The 23,476-nt window shown below is 44.1% G+C and overlaps 1 long non-coding RNA gene across 1 annotated transcript; it reads left to right on the plus strand.

Annotated features, from left to right (window-relative positions):
- Positions 1-5,629: 5,629 nt before the first annotated feature.
- Positions 5,630-7,774, plus strand: LOC105007308. Its single transcript, XR_827538.1, has 3 exons — positions 5,630-5,667; positions 7,439-7,580; positions 7,752-7,774. It is a non-coding gene; the product is annotated as an uncharacterized LOC105007308 (long non-coding RNA).
- The last annotated feature ends 15,702 nt before the right edge of the window (positions 7,775-23,476 follow it).

Raw genomic sequence — 23,476 nt, forward strand, 5'->3', positions numbered from 1 at the left:
GGGGAAAAAAAACAAGACGCTACGCCCTTGCATAGACTACCGGGGCCTCAATGACATTACGTTCAAGAACCGTTACCCTCTCCTCTCGTCGGCCTTCGAACAATGCCTACCACCTGGTCCGAATAAGGGAGGACGATGAGTGGAAAACCGCATGCAACACGGCCAGCGGGCACTACGAATGCCTCGTAATGCCGTTTGGACTGACAAATGCCCCTGCGGTATTCCAAGCCCTTGTCAACGATGTCCTCCAGGACATGCTGAATGACTTTGTCTTTGTCTATCTGGATGATATCCTGATATTCTCACGCTCAGCCCAAGGACACGTGTCTCACGTACGCCGGGTTCTCCAACGGCTCCTGGAGAACCAATTGTATGTGAAGGCAGAGAAGTGTGAGTTCCATCGCTCTGTTGTTCCATTTCTGGGTTTTATCGTCTCCGCAGGCGCCGTCCAGATGGATCCAGGGAAGGTACAAGCAGTCGCGGAGTGGCCTTTTCCAGCCACCCGGCTTCAGCTCCAATGTTTCCTGGGATTTGCCCATTTCTACTGGCGTTTCATCAGGGACTACAGCACTGTGGCCGCCCCCCTCACTGCCCTCACCTCCACCAAGGTCCGTTTCGTGTGGTCCTCTGCTGCGGACCTGGCATTTGTCTTGCTCAGACGGCGGTTCACCATCCTCATCCATCCCGACCTGGCCAGACAGTTCATAGTGAAGGTGGACGCTTCGGACCTGGGAGTGGGAGCGGTCCTGTCACAGAGATCGGACGTGGATAACAAAGTACACCCCTGCGCGTTCCTTTCGTGCCGGCTCTCCCCAGCGGAAGAGAACTATGACATCGGGAACAAAGAACTCCTAGCTGTGAAGGTGGCATTGGAGGAGTGGAGGACACCATCCTCCCCGCTTCCTGTCTGGCCACCACCCTTGTTTGGGGGGTGGATGCCACGGTACGCCAAGCCCAACGCACACAACCGGATCCCGGAGGGGGTCCGACCGGGCGTCTGTTTGTCCCTGGCCCGCACCTCAGTACTGGAGTGGGGTCATTCTTCCACTCTCTCCTGTCATCCGTGGGCACGCCGTACGATAGCGTTTATACGTCAGCGTTTATACGTCAGCGTTTCTAGTGGCCATCATTGGGGAGGGACGTTCCTGATTTTGTGGCCGCCTGTGCCATCTGTGCCCGAAACAAGACGTCTCGACAGGGCCCCAGCGGGCTCCTACAGCCTCTGCCCATTCCCTGTCTGCCCTGGTCCCATGTGTCTTTGGATTTCATCACCGGTCTCCCGCTGTCTGACGGCAACACCACCATTTTGACGGTGGTTGACCGGTTCTCCCATCTGCCAAGGAAACCGCCCTCCTGGTGCTGCACCACGTTTTCCGAACACACGGTCTCCCCTCGGACACTGTGTCTGACCGAGGTCCCCAGTTTGTCTCTGGCTTCTGGAAGGCTTTCTGTTCCCTGATAGGCTCAACGGTCAGTCTGTCATCCGGATACAACCCCCAGAACAACCAAACCAGGATCTGGAAACCGCCTTGCGGTGCGGGATCTCCTCCAACCCCACTACCTAGTCAAAACGGCTCATGTGGGTTGAGTACGCCCACAATTCCCTTCCCTGTTCGGCTACCGACTTTTCTCCCTTTGAGTGCTCCCTGGGTTATCAACCGCCCCTGTTCCCCGAACAAAAACCAGAGGTGGGAGTGCCTTTCGCCCCAGGCCTTTGTCTGGCGCTGTTGCAGTGCCTGGAGAAGGGCCCGCACGGCCCTCATCCGCAACGCCCCCCTTACTGGCGACAGGCCGATCGGCGACGGTTTAGATGGTTTAGCTGTCCGCTCATGACCTGCCCCTCAAGGTCGACTCCCGGAAATTGGCCCCCCGGTTCATCGGCCATTCCAGATCGCCCACATCGTCAATCCTGTGGCGGTCCCGCTCCTTCTGCCCGCCTCCCTTCGTGTGCACCCCACTTTCCATGTGTCTCGTGTCAAGCCTGTGTCTAACTGTTCAATCTCTTCTGTTCCCAGGGCTGCCCCTCTCCTGCGTTTGGTCAACGGTCACCCTGCTTTCACCGTGCACCGCCTCCTGAGGGTCCGACTCCGGGGCAGGGGTTTACAGTACCTGGTGGACTGGGAGGGCTACGGGCCGGAAGAACGCTCTTGGGTCTCAGCCCGGCACATCCTGGACCTGGCCCTCATCTGCCAGGTATGCGCCCGGATCGGCCGCCAGGTGGCAGTCGTGGGGGGGATGCTGTCACGCCCTGATTGGTTTCACCTATCTCGTTGTTGTCTCCTCCCCCCCACCAGGTGTTTCCCATGTTCCTGTTACCGCTTGTCTACTTATGTCTGTGTTTTCTGTTCGCCCGCTGCCAGATCGTATTGTCATTTCATGCGTTTCCAGCGATTACTCCCGTGTTACCTGTCTCCTGTTACCCGCTCTCTACTCTGCCTTCCCAGTTACCGAACCCCTGCTGTCCCTGACCCCGAACCTGCCTGCCCCCTGTGCTTCTCCCTTGTTGACCACCTCATTACGACCTTTGCCTGTCCCCAACCTCGAACCAGCCAAACCCTCTGTACCTCTAGTGTCCCGATTTGTTTTCTGACCTCTGCCTGCCGACCACGAGACTTCCTATTCCCACTATAAATGTCCTCCTCTCTGCCTCTGTGTCCGCGCTTGGTTCCACACCAAGCGCGTCAAAATAAACAATGTTATTTTTTGCAATTTCTACTTTCTCTTAGAAATAAAGTAGGCCTATGCCCTTTGATGTGATTTTATGGTTTTAGTTCTTCGTAGTGTGATGTAACAGGTTATAGGGTGGTCCAATCTTTATTTTGTTTGTTTCAATGTTTTGACCACGTTGTGGTTTGCTTGCCAGTCTTACACTATGAATCTTAGAAGCCTTTCATCTTGTTTTTGTAGAGATTTTCAGTGACCTCACAATTGCGCAAATAGAATGGTCCAGGTCCCTCCAGCTCCCTCCAACCTTTTTTTCGCCACTTCTTTTTCTTGGCATCACTTCAGTAGCATGTTAACATGTTAATGTATCAATCCTCTGTCTACCTCACCATTTTCCTGAACCTTGCATGCTCTTTTATGTACTATAACCTGGCCATCCTGTTTTTAAAATGAACAAGTGTTTGTATCTTGCAGTGTAACCTCTGTAGTCCTTGGGGGGATTTCGTTATTTTCTTTAACCCTATGATGGTATCCTTGACTTTAATTGATACATCTTTGGACCTCATGCAGACAGACAGAAATTACTCTATGAGTCTAAAAGCAAATTTAACTGACTAACCAGAAAAAACTGTCAAATCAACTATTCCAATAGGTTTGGTGCCTTTAATAGGGCAGTGATTTCAATATTTACACAAATAAAAGTTGAGAATTAAGTTTTTTACAGAGGCCAGTAGATAATGCTTCACTGTCCCACTACCTGAGAGAACTCTGTATTACTATGTACCACATACTTCATATACAATTAAATTTTAAGACAATAGTTTGAATACTGGATTTGTGAATAAAAACAAGGTTAAAACTTCAAACTATTCTGAGATAACATAACACACTTTAACTGAAGCCTTGTGCATCAAAGGCTAAATATATGTTTTTAGTTCTCATTAACCTGTTCTAGATTTTTCTCAACCAGGCCACTGTTTGTGCTCTGGGCTGGGATGGTCTGATTACTATACACGGGAAGTCAGGTGTGAGATGCCCCCTAGTTTTGATGGATTCCAGGAAATTACACTGAAGTTGCAACTGGGTTTGCATTCTCAACTGTGCAATTGATTTTTAATTTAGGGTCACCATTAAACTGAACTAGATGAACATGACAAGTTTCATTTTTGTCTCTCACTGGAAGTATCTATAGTACATTTGAAAATCGATTTCCAAGGGTATAATTTTGTACATTTGGAGTTGATATTCTTTCTTGTTGTTCCTCTCCACTGCCAACGTGCAACTAAAGCAATGTTGGACCGAGGGTGGCTTAGTTTCCATGGTAACAATGGGTTGAAGTGGGGCCAGTGGGATGATATACCAAGAATCCTTTTTTCAGGAGAGGTTCGAGAAGCATCGGGTTGCAGGTCAGTAGTGCGCCTGCTTCTTCTAATGTCAATTAAACTAATTAGATCCTCATGTCTAAAATGAGTTAGAGTCCTCCCTCTCATAGTAGGTAAAGGCTGCCTGATTGCTGGCTGCATTTCACCCACAGTCAATACAGCCATTTGTCTCCATGCAAAAAACAAATTCCACACAACCTCTGACACAGTCAGACACACATTCCTTTCCAGCACAACAATGAGGGCTTTTGTGTGCATGCCGCCCTTTTTTCATTTTTATTGCTTTGGACCTTTTCTGCATGGAACATTTTTATCATATCTCGTTTTTATTCAAAATCCCTCGATTGCAGCTTTGGATCTGCAAACAGGTGTCTTCCCTCAGATGTCAAGGCAAGAGAGCCAAATGCTATGAGGCTCCTGATATGATCATTTTGTCAAAGCGTGGGGTATGTTAATGTTGAAAATATGAAAAGAAGGTACTAGTCCCTAATGGAAGCTTCACAAAGCTCTATAGGTGTTGCAGTTACTATTTGGACTGTCAGGACTGAATGGCGGCATTACAATATTTATGCAGTTTTTGATTCTCTTTAGAATTGTTTTTCTCTGGTACTCTATTGAACTTGCATAGCAACTTAGGTATGCTTTTACTTTCAGAATTTTAATTGTGTGGAAGGCTCATGGGTGTCGTAGTGGTTAAGTGACTGCATTGCAGTACAGTTGTATTTAAGTCAATCCATTGCAACACAGCTGTGGTTAAGTCACTACATTGCAGTACAGCTGTGGTTAGGTAACTGCCTTGCAGTACATCTGTGGTTGAGTCACTCCATTGCAATACAGCTTAGTCATGCATATTAGAAGATCCCATTAGAAATTACATTTGCAAAACTTCAACTAAGATGAAGTAAAGGCATAAACTATAAGTTATTTTCTTCAAGATTGTGTAGGCTTTACAGTATATAGGGATTTTAAATCACAACATGGATTATCCTTTTAAATGCAAACATACTATTACACATCTACTGCTGATTGGATTGAAAATATACCAGTATTCTACCAAAGCTATTTTAAACTTTTAGATGACTACGTTTAGTTTCTGCAGCTTTAAACAAAGAGAGAAAAGGCAGGGAGGAGAATTGCTCCTTCACTTCTTCCCTGAGCCCTCGAAAGCTGCTTATCTTGGATTAAGAAGCCATTGTAATTGGTATGTCTCATTTCAAGAGGGAATTGTACTGTATGGAAGGCAGTTTGAATAGCACAGTGAGGGCCCAGGAAGGGAGTGCTAGTCACGTAGCCTCTCACTGAAAACTGGCAGAGTGTTTGAGTCCTGCCTCTGAAGCCAGACTCAAACAGCACCACTAATCAACAACCTCAACTGTGTGACTTATGTCACACTTTCTCTCGTGTTTTTCCATCTCAATGACTCACTTCCTCCAAATATTTTCTGCCCATGGTAACATTCTTTTACTGCTGGCTAGCTGAGTCATTAACCGGTGCGTCACAGTTCCCCTCACACATTCACACGTCATTGCCTGGCCTCACCCATTCACTCAACACTAAATACACACATATCAGCACATCTGCTGAGATCACATTGCAGGCATACAACAGAAATGAATTGGAGGTGGGTTAGTTCATTTATTTTACTGCTCAAAGTGACATTTAATCTTACAGAATGTTTGTGAAAGGCAGCACACGTTTATTTAAAAAAATAACAGTTAAACAAACACTTCTGCCCACAGAACTACAAGAAAAAATATACTTTATTTCCTGTTCAGATGTTCTGAAACATAGTATGACTTGTATTTATCAAAATAAACGTGTATATTTTGTGTGCAACAAATCCCAGTAGTTTGGTAAAATACTTATATCTCCATATGAGCTAGAATTTACTGACATATGACTGATAAATGAAGACCCAGGCATGGGTCATATTCATTACCTACCAAACAGAAGAAAACTGACTGAACAAGAGGAAGGACAATCTTATACAGACACACCTTTTCATTTCTGTATAAACCTTTTGCTACATTGTATTCCAGTTTACCTCAAATCCAGGCTCCTTAGTAACAGTCCAAAGTGGTTTTCAGAGGAGTTAGGCGACTAGAAATTCCCACGATTTTGGTACGATATGTGTCCATGGAAAAATGTAATCATGATGTCATGTTTTCATCAGTTAACACCGATAGTAGCCTGTTGATGTCAATATGTTTCTTGAACCGTATAATCTGAGGTGGGGGAGAGATTTATGACAGTCATACATTGAGTTATGTGTCAGAGTGGGGTGTGTCAATTGTCTTATTTAGGGGGGAGTGTGGAATCTGAGCATTAATAATTACAGAATGTGCCTAGATCTAGTTATTATTAGGTGTGCTTGCTGAACACAAAGCCGAACTATATTGTGGAGAGGTTGGAATCTGTTTGATTGAGTGTGTGGACAGGTGTCTTTTATACAGGTAACTAGTTCAAACAGGTGCAGTTAATAAAGGTAATGAGTGAGAACAGGAGGGCTTCTTAAATAAAAACATGTCTGTGAGAGCCGGAATTCTTACTGGGTGGTAGGTGATCAAATAAGTATACTTATGTCGTACAATAAAATTGTGATTTTCTGGATTTTTGTTTAAGATTCTGTCTCTCACAGTTGAAGTGTACCTATGATAAAAATTACAGACCTCTACATGCTTTGTAAGTAGGAAAACCTGCAAAATCGGCAGTGTATCAAATACTTGTTCTCCACACTATATGTGCAATAGTGAATTTTGTAATAAAAATGGTTAAGTCAGCACTAACATTTAAGTTGCATTATATGGCAAAACGTTACAAAGTTACCCCGAAGGTAGCGTATAAATTTGCATGAACAACGGTGAATCATTGACAGGTCAAGATATGTTATTTCAGGTAATCAAAACATTCGTAAAGGCGTCTTTCAAGCAAGATTGTTTTCCTCACATTGGTAGAAATGTTTAACAGGCAACATTGGTTAATAAACTGTAGTATTTGCGAATACCGGTTTGTGTTAGTATGGGCGGATGCTGTGACTTCCGGGTAAGATGTGCTGCATTTTCGTAATGACCAACTCGTAAAACCTGATTTTTGATTGCTGTATTATGGTCTTGTGTTTGTTAAATGTTGAACAGATTAATGGCGATATGGTGACAATAGCCAGCATTTATATGTAAGCGGATGAGTTTAATGTTAATATATACAATTATATGACATGATGTCATGGCTGAGCCGCGATAACTAATGCGAACAGCGTTTCCACCAGACAGGAAGTATCAATATATTTGGTTGTCAAACGTCAACAATCATCAGAACTAAATAGTTACGTTTTATCCAGAATTTTTATCATTGTAGCCTGTATAGTTCTAACACAATTTTAATCTAACGTGAAGAACGATGACATGTAACCAATGAAAAAGTTAAGAGGCAGGACCTGCTGGAGGCACCCCAGCTGCGATGTAAAGACAGTATTAAACCCTGCTGCATCCATAGAAGTCAGCTGTTGTATCGAGCGCAGAGTATGTCGTTTACGTTGTAAGTACAAGTTATTTTATTTGAAGTAATTGATTTGAATTGTGTTGCAATCACAAACGCTAACAAATGACACATTTGAACTTTTTAAGAATGTGTAAATCAATTTTACATTTGAGCAATCCATGCATTTTTAGCTGTCATTCATATTGCCTGTTTAAATCTCCGGTTTAGGTTGAGCGGAATTAAACACCAGCCGTGTTTGGTAAACAAATTTTTGGGCCTTCAAATCTTGTTAAGTACACTTTTGACATTTTTGTTAATAAGCTTTCATTACCTGTATACGTTTGTTAATCCTCTTTGTATTTAGACCAAGTGACCAGCATCTGTGTCAGTTGGCTGGGCATTTGTGATCTTACACAACCTGAGCAGATACCTTTTGTGTAAGTTTAATTATTTACAGACATTGTACTAAAATGTTATTAACAATTACGACAATATGCATACAGCTGAACCTTTTTACTCTATTTCCCAACCAACAGATTGAGGACACCCCGGTGATGATACGGAGTACATTACCATAATGGATTCAGTTATGGACACCCTCCCTTGTGGCTGCACAATGTGAGGGGATTTTTGTTTCATTGTTTTCTTTCATGCTGGAAAGCTGGAGGTAATACATATTTAACCATCAACTCATCAAAATGAGTGTGATGTATGCAAATGTATGTTTGAGTTAGAATATTTTAACCTGTAAGTGGCTCGTTATTTACACGATAAGCTAGAGAAATGGCGAAAGATGATGCTAACAACAGACCAGACACGGAACAGCCAACAACCTCTACACATAATCAACCAACCACACCCCAAAATACACATGAACCAACCATTACTTTGTTACACACCGATGCACACAATAATTCTCAGATGCAAGGTTTTTTAACCGAGCTTAGTAGCTCACACAAACTAGTTGACTCAGTGCAGTGATGGCGATGTTAGAGTTATACAACGTATTGCGTTTGACAATGTTGAATTACGACAGATGATACATTTACAAAATACTGGTGAAGTTGGTGATTTTGGCACATTCAATGCAATTATTATGGCAGGCTTGGATACTTTGATTGTTAGAGCTTCAGACTTTATAAATGTGATCGTCTGCAGATTGAGTTGATTGGTAAATCTAAAAATTGTCAAAAACCGTGAGGGTGGTGCCCCGCGATGTTAAAGCTCAAACACTGTTGATAGAGCAGATTATCAATAAAAAAGAAGGCATTTATATATGGCTATGAATAATGATTTTACATGTTTTTCCGTTTGATTGATGGGTATATTGAACCCGCAGTACACATGCTGAGGCCCTGGTTAGTGGTCGTAAGTTACATATGGGCACTAGTTTAGTGTTAGATGATTGTGTGGCATTCACAGATATTGTTCGGTGTGAAGAAATGACAGGGTGTAAAATTATCTTTCAACACGGGATGGTCACTTTAAGTTTCAAAACAACGAGGACACCCACCCTAGAACTGTCTTTATGTACTTACAATAACCATTTCTATGGAATCAGGGTGTGTCATATGTCTGTGACTGGTGCTATACCGGTTTTAACACCCATGGTAATCATGGTTGTAAACATAGCTGTAGTGTCTGTCTTCATGAAAATTGTCATACCCAACCCCGTAACACAAAGCAGTGCCCAGGCTGTAAGCGGATATGTTATTCAGACTTTTGTAGACAGCATAAACGCTTGAAGCACTACAAAAGTGTGGATTGTTGGGTTAGTATGTGTGACCAGACGAAATACTGTGTCGATTGCGGCCGACATTACAATGTTACTATTACCTTATAATTACAACATATTTTATGATTTTGAGACAATTGCCAACACACTGCAAATGTTTTGTGCGCAATAAGCTTTGATAACAAGTCGTGGTGTTCAGCCGGAGATGGTTGTTGCTGCTTTTTTCCAAAAGTTGCCATGTGCTATGGGTTTTAAGGATTAGAAAAAAGGCTACTTTCCTTACAAGTTTAACATCAAGGAGAATGAGAACTATGTTGGCCCCCATCTGGAACCGCATTACTAGTGTGAATACCATGATGGCTAAAGAAAAAGATGAGTTTTTGCATTGGTATGCAACTGTTTCCGCAGACCCCTTTGTCATGCAGGATGAAATAAAGGCTTACTGTGTGAATGATGTGGTCATTTTGAGAGAGGGTTGTATGCACTACAGACTCGAGTTCCTGGAGTGTGGTGGTATTGACCCATTCCAGTCAATTACAATTTCTTCAACTTGCATTTAAGTCTTTTGCAACAGATTCTTCACCAAGGACACCATTGCATTGGTCCCCTCAGACAACTATAACCGTTGTCAGAAGACATTCTCAAACAGCTCAATCATGTGGCTTGAATATGTGGCCTCTGATGAGAATATATCAATACAGCATACCCTGAACAGGGGTGAAATGAAAATCGGTGCCCTTTCCTGAAGCACAAGCAAGAAGCTAGCGGCTTCCCGCCATCTGTGGTTGATGATGATGCTAAAGACCAGTATATCCGTGAATATCATGAAAAGGAGGGTGTGCAGCTTGACAAGGAAAACATTGTAAACAGTGCTAGGCGATCTTTGGCTAAATTGACAATGAATAGTCTTTGGGGTAAGATGGGTGAGCGGACTAACTTTATGAACACAACCATTTTTAACTTGAAGACGCTAACACAACTGGTTGATAACTTTGTACGGGGCGAAGGTGGTGATGATGATGATGATCACGTCCTTGCTAATGCAGACACAACTGCGAGAGATAAAAGAACATTCACATTGAAAAACCGAATAGATTCTAATCGTTTCAGAGTTGTGTACAACAAGCGGGTACTGCTCCCTGATTACTGCACAAGGTCTTACGGGTACTAAACCACCTTCTAGGATGGATAGCGGTTTTGACCCACGACTTCAACACCCATTCAGCAGTGTCATTAGTGGCCCCAGTAACTCGGGTAAAACATATTTTGTGAAGATGTTGTTCGATAATGCTGATGTTGTTTTCGCCAAAGAAATTCAGAATATTGTCTGGGTTTATTAATGTTGGCAACCGCTGTATGATGAAATGTTGAAGGTGAGGGAGATTACTTTTATAGAAGGTCTACCAACATTGCTGTGTGATGACAATCTGCTACCGATTTGGAAAAACAACCTTTTAATTATTGACGATTTAATGAAAAGTGCATCAGAGAGTTTAGAGATGGAGAGTTTTCACATAATATTCACACCATCGTAACCTGAGTGCAATTTACCTTGTCCAAAACATGTTTGTTAAAGGGAAATCTTCATGGAGATTTTTCAAGACGCAACACATCTGCCTTTTGGTTATTTACTTATTGACTTTAAAGCTACAACATCAGAAGACTACCATCTGAGAATAGGGTTATTTTCAGGGGATTGGCCTGTGCTGTACTTTCCTAAGAAAGTTTGATCATGTCTAAACGCATTCGTAGAAATTTACCACTTTTGAAGATGTTATTTAAGTCACCGGCAAGTCAATGAAAAGTTATTTTAGAATCAGCCTCCACCGACCTCATTTTATCACTCTGTGAAATAGCGCTTAATCTAAGGCGCGGACATATACCCTTAACATAATCGCAGCTCCGAAAAGTAAAGAGACAAAAAGCCAAAATGTCTAGAAAGAACACTTCAGTTGCAAGGAAAAGAAAAACCATCAACCAATCTGGAGGTTTTCTACTACCGTTACTAAGCGTTGCAGTTCCATTCCTAACCAGTTGTGGATACACTGAATGAATACGATGTTGAACTGTTGTGAGCAATGAAGCAAAATATTAAGTGTCTGTAGCATGAGCTGAAAGTTGCAAGTAGGAGAACAGGAAATCTTATTTAGGCTGTTGCTGGGCAGAGAAAGATTTAGCATGTCTGTCTTTGACAAACAGGAAACAGATTAACAACACACACACACAGTCTGGACAGGGCTGAATAGACACAAGACAGAAACCACAAAGGGCAAGATGACGCTTGTGCTGCATTTATACATATAAGATATAGAACATAAATTGGACCAATGGCCCACATGCTTGGCATATTCAACCCCCCACTTTTAGATGTGCTTGAAGTATAAATAATGCTGATGTGACTGTTGAATTTCAGACATTGTGCGGCGACACTTTTGTCTCCAAAAGCTTTTGTAATAAAACGGAATATGCGGTACGGTAATTGACCTGACTCCTGGTGTTTTATTCTCCTTTCCAACAAACCAACTCTGGGAAGTGTTAGACTTCAACACAGTCTAATTGCATCGAGACAGGGTTAAACAACATGGATCATGCTCAGAAAATGTTTCTGGTGCCATAATATCAGTTAGAAAAACTGCGAGAATCCAAAACGACTAACAACGATGTAAGAGAATCTGTTGAAAATTATTTGGACTCATCAATTCCCAATATACTGCTGAAGCCTGATATGGATTTACATGAGAAAGCTAAAAGATACTCTGCCAATTTACAAAGATTTTGGACTGTTGGGCGACAGGTGGAGCTTGATACAAATACACTGACTTAAAGTCTCCCCGAGTCTGAGACAGGGGTTGATGTAGTAAACGTGACTGAGACTAAGCAAACTGTTGACCGAAATGTTAAGCTTGTTGATTACATTTTGGATAATGTGCCTGCGAGGCGTAGGAAGAATGTTGAATATATTCTTAATAGAACGCACAGGTCTTAAGATTTGAGTTCATGGAATTCAAAAGGTGAATTTGTTTTCAAAGGAGAGATAATCAAGGGCTCGCACCTGTTGGATCTTGTTAAAAGTGTGACAACAACTAATAAAATTGCTGATGATAGAAGGCCGTTGGGGTGGGGGGTGTTTTTAGAGGCCATGGCATGTCTGAACATGCCTTTTACAACTATTCCAAATGCACTTGTAAGACATAAAATCTGTTGAGTTCTGCCACTAGTTTTACTATGCCACTGTAATAACCGGTGTTGAGTTCAAATTTCCAATTTTTGTCGGTATTTGAGTCATGTAGTTCAAATGCGTTTTCACCCCATGTAAAAGTTTTCCTCGTATGCGGGTATTGGAATTCTATCAAAGATACTTCCCAATCACCTTTCAAATCTATGCCTTTGGCAAATTTTGTGGTATAGCTCTAACTCGTATTGTTTGGATAGATATGTCTCTATGAGTTACTGGGCAGCACTATGTAGAAGCCACCGTCACCCATGCTCATGCACCCACCCAATGTAAATGACGTGATCCTGAAAATCCCACAGAATGCATTCTGTTATTGTAAAATATTCATCTGTGTACCCTTTTTCATAGCCTTTTGTAAATGCTCCTCTCAACTTTGAGAGTTTCACAGTATCCCCAACCCGGAACTTGTAGCTTTGATTACCATTTCTCATTATTGCTGTAACATACAGGTTCTAGAGAACTAATCTAACATTTTCTTCACAAAGGTCAGCAGGCTTCATCTTAATAGACCGATGGTAGCTATGGTTGTATCCATGAACTAAATCTTGAATAACCTCAACATAGCGATGAGTGTTGGCAGCTGTGAGATACCTCCACATTTGTGATTTAATTGTTTTAAATCACGATACACAACGATCAACGATATTCGCTTTGACATCATTTCCTGTAGCAAAATGTTTTATGTTGTACTTCTTCATTAACTTTTCAAAATGTGAATTAAAAAACTCCTTCCCCTTGTTTTTGTGGTGTTCTTCCTTCTTTTAATATGTCTGCAAATGCTCGCTTTACCTTGGTAGTGCTTTTATTTCTCAGCACACAAATCCATGCGTATTTGCTTAATACATTTAGGCATGTTAACATAAATTTCATGTTATCGTTTTCCACACTGTAAGCACTCATGTCAACCAAATCCAGCTGAAATTGTGAATTTATATAATGAACAATAACTCTATTTCTTTGAAAATGTATAGCTACAGGCCTGTGTAGCGTATGTATCCTGGAGCAGCCAGTCATTGGCCTCGCCATTTTTGAGGATCTCCCCTCTCTTTTCAAATACTCTCTACCCACATAAGCACAAGGGGTTTGCCGGGTCGTAGTAAATACTTTTCATAACCTGTTCAGACATCATAGAGCATTCGAAAAATAATAATGAGAAGTATTTTATTGGAGTTTTCAAAATTACACACCCAAGATATTCAGAAAAGTTACACAAACATTCAGATTTCTCATAGGGTTTGTTTATGTACGTGTTAACACGAGAACTAAAGTTTCCTGTCCTTAGACAACAGACTCTTTGCTTTCGTAAAACCTTTGGTGCAAGGTGTTTGTCCATCTTATAACTCTTATTAGCATTTGAAAGGTATGACAGATTAAGAGGACCTAGCTGATAACCAATCCGGTCAATCCAATGGTAGTTTGTTGTTGGGTATGCCGGTGGAATCGAGCTGTCGGGGTCAGGGGTTCCGTAGAAGGCTTCAGCGTTGTCATCCCAGGCGTCACACAGACTTGGGTTCTTCAATCACCGCTTGTTTGTAATCTTGAGACATGTTTCGTAAATTCTTTCCGACTGCTTGGTAGTCATGCGGTCTGTCTCCGGCTTAAGGTGGGGCTTCAATGTCTTACGTCAGTCGAATACTCCGCAGTCACAATCAGTCGCTGACATTTTCCAGAAATAGTTCCAATCTAACAGTCATACTGTTTCATTCCCTCGACAACTTTAAACAGTACATCTACCGTATTATGTGGGTCTTGTTTTGGCCCCAAATAAAACACTTTTCGAAAGGTGTCCCATAAACTGGAATTAAAAACAATTTGATCAGTCACACCAGCCTTAAAGTCATGGGCTTCGGGTAATTCATAAAATGCAGCCTCCGGTAGCTCTGGGTTGAAGATGTATCCACTGATCCGACCATCGTCCAATTTCCACTCCTGTGCCAACATATCTTGGTGTAGTGTTGAAGTCTAACACTTCCCCGAGTTGGTTTGTTGGAAAGGAGAATAAAACACCAGGAGTCAGGTCAATTACCGTACCACATATTCCGTTTATTACAAAAGCTTTTGGAGACAAGGTTCGCCGCACAATGTCTAAGGATCAACAGTCAACAGATCATTTTATACTTCCACTACCCCCAAAAGATAGAGTTGTTAAGTTCACAAAGCAAGTGTGCCATTGGCCCAATCCTAGTTCTATTCCTTATAGGATAACTGCAAGTATCCCCTTGCCCCCCTTGTGGTTTCTGTGTTGTCTGTCCGACTATGTGTGTGTGTCTCTGACCTGTGACCTGTTTCTCACAAGACAGACATACTAAATCTTTCTCTCCCCGGCAACCGCTTGAACAGGGTTTCCTATTCTCCTACTTGCTCCTTCAGTTTCAGCTCATATTACAAACAATTAATATTTTGTTTAATTGGTTACAACAGCTTACAACAGTTCACTAACTCATACAATCAATACATCTACAATTCCCCCTTTTGATCTCTCCCCAGAGAGATCACCCCTATTCGCCAAGCTCCAGTTCTCCCGGGTCATGCTGCTCCAGTAGAGGCATCAGCATCCCTGGTGGCGATCCTGGAGCCTTCTCAATGGCTGGAGATATCACTCTCATGGCAAGCCCTCTTATGCATGGGATACAACAACACCCACAAGTGACCATTATAGCACCACATGAAGCAAGCGATAAAAGAACAGACATTATCAAACCTTTCCACTGGCCGAACATCGAGGTCAGCCACTCCTCCAGTGGATTATCTATCCCAGAGTGCTCGTATATGTGACCCCTTGACATAGTCCAATTCAATACCCCCTAATTTCCTCAAACAGGTGTCCTCAGGTGGGGTCGCGAACCTCTTCGCTGGGGGAATGAAGACCCGATGCCAACCTGGGAAACCTGTAACAACATACAACACACATCATTATTGTCCATGTCCATGTACCACTTAATTCTATTATCATTTCCCCAGACCTTTCTCTGTAACCCTGTCATCTTGGTATGAGTGGTAGCCACTCGGTGTCCTATACCCCCTTTTGTTACAGTATTCTTCAGTTCCTTCCCCTAAGAGTCTATTCCCCTGACGCCGTGCTTTGTCTCCTTCACTCGCTCGTAGTCCCGCCGTGTCCTGGGGTCCGCTCCTGGCACCGGTCCGGCTGGTGCTGGTCCTCCTTCCGTCCACACTGGGGAAAGCTCCTCCTTCCCGGTTTGGATGAGGTCCGTTAGCGACCTCCCTGGCTCCTGCGCTGGTGTACACTGGCTCCAATGGTAGCAGGTCTCTCCTTTGTCCCTCAGGCGGACCGCATGACTCGTTCTCTCCACCACCTGATGAGGACCCGTCCACCTTGGCTCCGACCAATTTCGCTTCATGACCTTCAGCAACACCCACTCCGCCTGGGGCAGGTTCTGGTCCAGCGGGTGCAGGTCCCTCCGTTCTCCGACTCTATTGGTGAATTCTGAAACGAACAGGCACCCCTGTCGGCAGGCAGCATCCCTGCAGCGCTTCTCTCAGTACCTGGTTGAATATGCCAGGGGAAAGCGCAAACCCCTGTGGTAGTCTCGTGTATCGCCATTGCCGACCCCTATGTGTGAAAGAAAAAATATTACGAAGTTCCTCTGCTAGTGGGAGACAGAAAAAAGCGTTAGCCAGGTCAATGCAGGTGAACCATTTTTGATCCGGGGTCAAATTAGTGAGTGCTACATACGGGTTAGGCACCGGTATAGTGGGTGTGAGTAAAATGTTGTTAATAGCTCTGAGATCATGGGCCATACGGTATTTCCCTGTCCCTTTCTTTTCTACCGGGAGGATAGGTGTGTTCCACGCGGAACCTGACTCCTCCAACACCCCTGTGGGCCACAAACCATTCAATGTCACATCCAACCCTTCCTCTGCCTCTGGTTTGTGTGGGTATTGGTGCAGCCATATGGGCTCTCCCGGTCCGATTTTAAAGGTGACCGGTGGGCAATCGGTGAGCCCCACGTCCGTGGGACCCTTGGACCACAGTGAGTCAGGTAACTCATTAAGTCTGGCTGTGGCTACAGGGTGATCCATCTTTTCCCTCCCATGATCCCAAGTTATCTCCCTTCGCTCTAAATATATCCAATCCGTCCCTGGTGCCTCTAACCGATACGTCTTACAGCTGGGTGAGTACCATACGTTTGGTGCCTGAGTGAGTGTCCAATCAGTGCATTCGACCGCCCTTTTAACCATGGGCCCCAGGTCTTTTGCTTGGTGTTTAGGATGCAGGGCCAGTGACACATGCGGGACGGACTCCTCCGCCATCATGTACCACTGATCCTGCTCCTCTGTCAACTGTACATCTGCCGCTACCCCTTCAGGGCCTACATATATGAATTTAGACCCGACCTGCCACGTGTCCCCACACACTACATCCCCAAACCCCTCTCTATACACCTCATCGCCCTGCCGATCATAAAATAGGGTTACATGTGGGGGGGGTCTGGCGGAGGAAAGTACGGCTCGAGGAGGGAGATCCAAGGCCTCCACTTGAAGTACTGGGACAAAATACCCTGTTTGTCCGGCTTTTCCGGTATCAATAGTCCCCAGTATATCTCCGCTATTTCACCCTTCACCGGTTGTACCAGGTACTGCCCTTTGCGTGTGGTTTCAGGACCGCACACCGCCGATGTCCCGTCTGGTAACGTGACAGTTAGTCCATCGGGAGAACATAAGATATTAGCCCCCAGTTTTATCAACAAGTCTCTCCCCAATAAGTTCACTGGTGTGTTTGCCGAGACCACATACGGATGGCTGAGGGCCTGTTTACCCAGTATCGTTTTAAGAGGAAATGTCACTGGCAAAGTCTGTCCCACTCCTTCAAACCCCACAACTTCCACTGTCTTGGAGGATAGTAGTCCTGTGACGGGAGGGGCGGTGATGGTGGAAAAAGTGGCACCTGTGTCAACCAGAAAGGGGAAGTCCTTCCCGTCGACATTCAGGGACAGCATAGGGTCTGCCTTTCCCCCGCTGTCCCCTCCCCTCCCTGTAGACCGTCATGCCTGGTACCACCCTCCCTCATAAGAGAGTGGGTATTGTCCAGGTGCACTAGGTGGTGGGACGGCGAGTGGGTTGGGAACTGGAGCTGCCCCTTGGTTTGGGTATCCTCTGCCCCTTGCAGTGTTCTGTGGGCACTCTCTGGACCAGTGGTTCGGGTCACCACACGTAAAGCAGGCTCCGTATGGGACTTGGGCTCCTGGAGCCCCTCTGCCTCTACCCCGCCCCCTCCCCCTACCATAACCTCCCCTCGGAGTCCCTGGTCGATAGGGCGCGGTGAATGCCCCCCGGCCACTGTGAGGTTGGGGTGCCCATGTGGGAACAGGGTATAAATCGGGTGTGTCAGGTTCTCCTGAGCCTAGGGCTGCCATATGTCTATGTTTCTTTTTCCCTTCATTTAACCTCACTTTGGCTTCTCCCAGCTGTAAGCGCAACAGGTTCTCTTTCAGTTCCTGTATCTGTTTGCCTTTCTCTGTCTCCTCATCTTTAGCCCTCTGTAAATGATGCACTACATGTCTTTCCCATACGTGTGATTCACTACCCGGCAAGTCCGGATTTGCCATCGTTGCCTCTTTTATTTTCTCTGGAAGTCCCTCTAAGTCCGACCCTCCTAAAACACTCCTGCTGCAGACCTCCCTTCCCCGGGTGGTGCCCTGTGTGTTTGGCCCATGTTTCTTTACATACTTCTAGATACTTTCTAGGGTGTTGCTCTTTTTCCCAAGGTAACTTGGGCATCGTGGCCCCAGCGGGCAAGGGAAATCGTTCCCTCAGGGCCGTGGCTATGCGTCCGACCACCTGACTGAAAGGGGTGTTGTCAGGGCTCCGCCTAGTGGCGGCCCCTTTTTCTCTCAGTCTTAGCCTGGGCGGACACGGCTCGGGCGGCTACTGCCCTCCAGTCCCCCAGTGCCAACATTTGACCGGCTGTGAGTTTATCAAATTGTGACAACCATAGTCCACCTCCCTCTCCCATCGGGGGTAATTTATCTACCAGTGCCTGTACGTCTCCCAGCCCCAATGGTTTATATCGCGGTTCGCCGCCTCCCACTCTAAAGAGAGGCAGCTGAAACCCCATTACAACCAGCTTCCCCTGCTTGTGACCGCGTATACATTTTATTTTGAGTCTTTTGAATTGATTCTACTGCGTCATGGTGTAGTTTATGTTCTGGTGGGGGCGTATGCGGCAGAGGGTATACGTCTGAGTCTCTCTTACTCCCATCTCCACTAATGTCTGCGTCAGGGTCTTTGTCCGAGTCAGTCCATCTCCCTACTGCTTGCCCTGTGAGTAACAACCGTCCTCTATGTGAATTTCCTTTTTTCTGCCTAGTTTTTGTCCTTCTTACTGTGTCACTATTGTCCGACCCCGACTTTGAGTCCTCACCTAACCTGCCTTTAGTACGGCCTGACCTTTTCTTTATGGCCCCTGTAATCTCATCCTGTTTATTCTCTCCTAGTTGTCTCCCCTTCTCGCTCCTCTCCTCGTACATCCCGTACTCTCTCTCTGCCCTTGCCTTGAACGGTTTCACCTCCCCCTCAGTGTCTCGCTCTCTGACTCCGCCTTCCTACTCAACTTTCTCTTATCTTGCTTTCCTGTGAATTGAGTTATGGGCTTGCTGTTCTGTGTGTCTAAAGACAATATCCCACTCACTAAACGTAACACTGGATATAATGGTGCACGCTCTGTACCAAGCACCAAGTCATCTTCATATGCTGGGGGTTCTATCTCTCCTCCCTTTTTCTCCTCCTTAATTTTCTGTCCCTTTTTCTCTTTGTTCAAATGGTCTACGCCCTGACACCACACTGCTAATTTACACCATTCTTTTCTGTGCTTTTCCCATTCCTTCTCCTTTTCTCTATATCTCCCTCTCTTGACCAAATTTGCTGTTTCCTTCTTGTCTCTAGCTCTATCTTGATTTTTGGAACAATCCTTCTCCTTTTCCACAAAATAACATGTAATGGTCTCCTTTCCTCCATCCTTAATCCTGCCTCACTCACCACTTGTCGCAATTTCTCTTCTATCCCTTTTTCTTTCTGAATTGGGTCCATCCTGCCTACAACTGTCATTACATTTGCCACCTGTATCCCCAATTGTTTCCACTTTCCCGTACCTAGACCCCACCCATCGTCATCAACTTCTCTCTCAAACTCCCCGTCCATTTCTCCCTGACTTATGTTACTGTGAGTCCCAGACTTGAACCCAGTTCTCTTATATAAAACATTTGGGGAGTTCCAAACTCCCTGGGCCTCTAACCCAGCTGAACGTGAACCTTTACACACAATAAGTATTTCGAGGTGCCCCTAAGTCCTCGGGCCTCTAACCCGACTGGTTGCCAAGACTCTAACTCGCAACTCTCCACCGTCCCCGTCGGGAAGTGGCGTAGGGTAGTCAACCCCAGAACGATTAACGGGCCTCTAACCCGACTTACAGTGAGACTCTAACTCACACACCGTTAACGGGCCTCTAACCCGACTTACAGTGAGCTCTGCTTACCTTTATCATGAGCCGGCTCGGAACCTGTGAATCTCGCATAGGTTGTCTGGACCAGGTCGAATTCCTTCTCCTTTTTCCAATCCCGGACGAGCCCCCAAAATTGTTGAAGTCTAACACTTCCCCGAGTTGGTTTGTTGGAAAGGAGAATAAAACACCAGGAGTCAGGTCAATTACCGTACCGCATATTCCGTTTATTACAAAAGCTTTTGGAGACAAGGGTCGCCGCACAATATCTAAGGATCAACAGTCAACAGATCATTTTATACTTCCACTACGCCCAAAAGATAGAGTCGTTAAGTTCACAAAGCAAATGTGCCATTGGCCCAATCCCAGTTCTATTCCTTATAGGATAACTGCAAGTATCCCCTTGCCCCCCTTGTGGTTTCTGGGTTGTCTGTCCGATTATGTGTGTGTGTCTCTGACCTGTGACCTGTTTCTCACAAGACAGACATACTAAATCTTTCTCTCCCCGGCAACCGCTTGAACAGGGTTTCCTATTCTCCTACTTGCTCCTTCAGTTTCAGCTCATATTACAAACAATTAATATTTTGTTTCATTGGTTACAATAGCTTACAACAGTTCACTAACTTATACAATCAATACATCTACATTGGTTACAACAGCTTACAACAGTTCACTAACTCATACAATCAATTCATCTACAGTAGTTGATGGATTCGTGTAAAACTCTGCATCGGTTTCTTCGGGGCTGGCATGTCCATTTGTAATTTCTAACCAAATCGCTGAGCTGAGTTTAAGATTTTAGCTTTCAACAGTGTTTCACCCAAAACATTGATCGCCACACAATCCGCCATGTTTGGTATTGGGGTAAGTTTACACAGGCAAGACTGAATGACCATCACTGATGTCTGCGTAGTTTAACCTTTTCACGCGCGAGTTTCAAATATTCCTTACCGACCCCCCAGCGTGAGTTTTTTTGCACGTGACTTCAGTACTCTCCAGCATTTGAACTCACGCCAGCATTTGAACAGTCACCTTGCTAGGTAAGGAACACTACATGCATTGCATTGCAAGCTTCTCTTGTTGACTCGAATTCTAAGAGTTGGTTGATTTATAACAGTAGCTAGCTAGAAAACGTCAGCTAACCGCTAGCAAACGTCAGTTGCCTGCTAGCTAACAAATCGTGACCAGTAATTCAGTGCAGTGAAAATAAATAAACTATATAAAATGCATACAACGGGTAACGTAACTTCTAGAAATTTTTTGCAATGGTTTTGATCGGTAGTAGTCGCTAATATAATTTGTTTTTGTGTATTAGTGTTGGCTGTCTGTTGGTATGTAAGTAACACTTCTTGTCCCGATTTGAATGCTTTCTACCTGGTTAATATCATAGTATGGTCTTGAAACAGTTACAATCAGGAAATAAAGTTATAAACACTGTTTGAGCTAAATGTGAGTAAATAACAGCGCGGTCTGACCGGCCATTGTTACGTTACTTGTAGCTAGGCATGCTAATGGTGCGTTCTAAACATGACGTTCTAATCACACCAGTGTGATCGTACGCTTCAGGGACCACTCTAGATTGATCACACCGGTGTGATCGTACGCACCAAAGTGTTAAATACACAGACCACGCCAATCATCCCATAAAACATGAAAGGTTAACAACCACCGGTTGTAGGCCATCTGTTGTAACACTTGTCAGAAGATAAAACACTGGGGGGTTCATAGAATTGCTGGACCCTTTCACCCTTTTGTTGAACACCAATCTTCTTGCCGCTGACACAACACTTATTTATTGCCTGGGAATTTAACATTCTGGAACCCTAAGACCCATTTGTTTAACATCAAACATAACCCACCTGTTATAACACTAATCTGGTTTGCTCATCAGGCATGGAAAACATCAAACACGGACACATCAATGTAAACATAAATTACAAAGTCACCGGATATGCATACATCACTCCAGAAGTCCCACCCTAACACACGTCATACAGGAAGTCTATACGTCACACAGGAAGTCTATACGTCACAACGGAAGTCCCACCCTACAAACCGGATTTCCCACACACCTGTCACATCAATCTGGAAGTGCTGCCTTCCAGGGTCATATATCACCATTCTGACACATTATACCCTACATTTACTACTCTTCTGAACCGTTCAAGCTGCAGACACAAAACCAACTTTTTGGACTTTTATGGACCCTTATGGACTTTTTCTTTTCATTCGGAATTGAATTGTACTTTTAATGTTTTAACAAACATGTAATGTTTTTGCTTAAATGTTTGATGCGGGAGTGTTGAAGTATATGAATGTATGCTTGTTTATGTTTAGATAAACAGATTTTCTTTTGTTATATGTACACAGGTTCATTCAAAGCGCGACAGTACGTAGCCAATGGGCTTACAGTTCTGTTCTTTATGTCTATAAAGTCTGTAATATCACGAACAATAGACTATCAGTTGCTGCATTAAATAATTGAATTACTCTCTCCCTTGACGACCAGGTACGCAATCATTATTTTAACCACGACATGAAAAGGCTGATTTCTGAAATTACGGACCCTGCAGGAGATAACAAAGGACTTCTGAAAAGGGCTGCCTATTCAGCGAGTAGTACAACATTTGAAATGATCGGCCACATTCATAGCAATATCTTCTTTCAAGAGAAGCTCATGGTAAATGGCGGGGACATAAAGGGTGAGTGGGCTGCTCTAGACTGTTGTATCCATCAATCAGAGCTGTGTGTAATATCACAGCGATTTTATTGGACGTAGTGTTGATTAAAAAGTATTTCTGCAGGGCTTTAAACAAAACTTATAGGCCAACGAACAAATGGAATACCTGTATTCCAACCAAAATTCTTAACATCAATTTATTTGTGCCTTATGAGAACAACATTTTATTTTCAACCTTTTAAAAAATTTGCAATACTAGCGCAACAAAGGCGTGTCTGCCTACACATGCTGTACTATCCACACAAAATGGCTCCCCTCTAGTTTCTGTAGCACCCACTCCTTGCTTTGCATGTGTGCTTCGAGCGACAAGGAAGCCTGGGAGACTTAAGGCCAGTAGTAGAGAATCAGGGAGAAGGGACCGGGAGAGGGCTGAGATATTGGGAGGGGAAGGATTACGCACCTCTCTAAAGTCCACACCAGTGTAGCACGCAAACCCACCTCATCAAAGGCCCTGTTCAAGCCCATGCAAATATTTTCCACCATCCCAAATATCCACCCAGACTAAAGGAAGTGTTTCAAGATTTTCATTACATATGGAATCATCCTTCTCGAGGTCCTCCACATTCGGGTAAATTCCAGAAATGTGACTCGTATAAGCCCTGCATATTAGATTTTGCTGATGATATAGAGATTTGGCATTAAGTGCTTCAGTAAATGAAACAAGTGCATTTGTTGCCATGGCACTGTGATAAAACCTTGACAGAGAGCTCTCACAAATTTGTAAAATATTTCTTTGCTTCTAAGGAGTTGATGTAAGAAGTTGATTGAAAAAAGCCAAACACAAATT

This window comes from Esox lucius, chromosome 17 (genome assembly GCF_011004845.1).
Source record: "Esox lucius isolate fEsoLuc1 chromosome 17, fEsoLuc1.pri, whole genome shotgun sequence".
Lineage (NCBI taxonomy): Eukaryota > Metazoa > Chordata > Actinopteri > Esociformes > Esocidae > Esox > Esox lucius.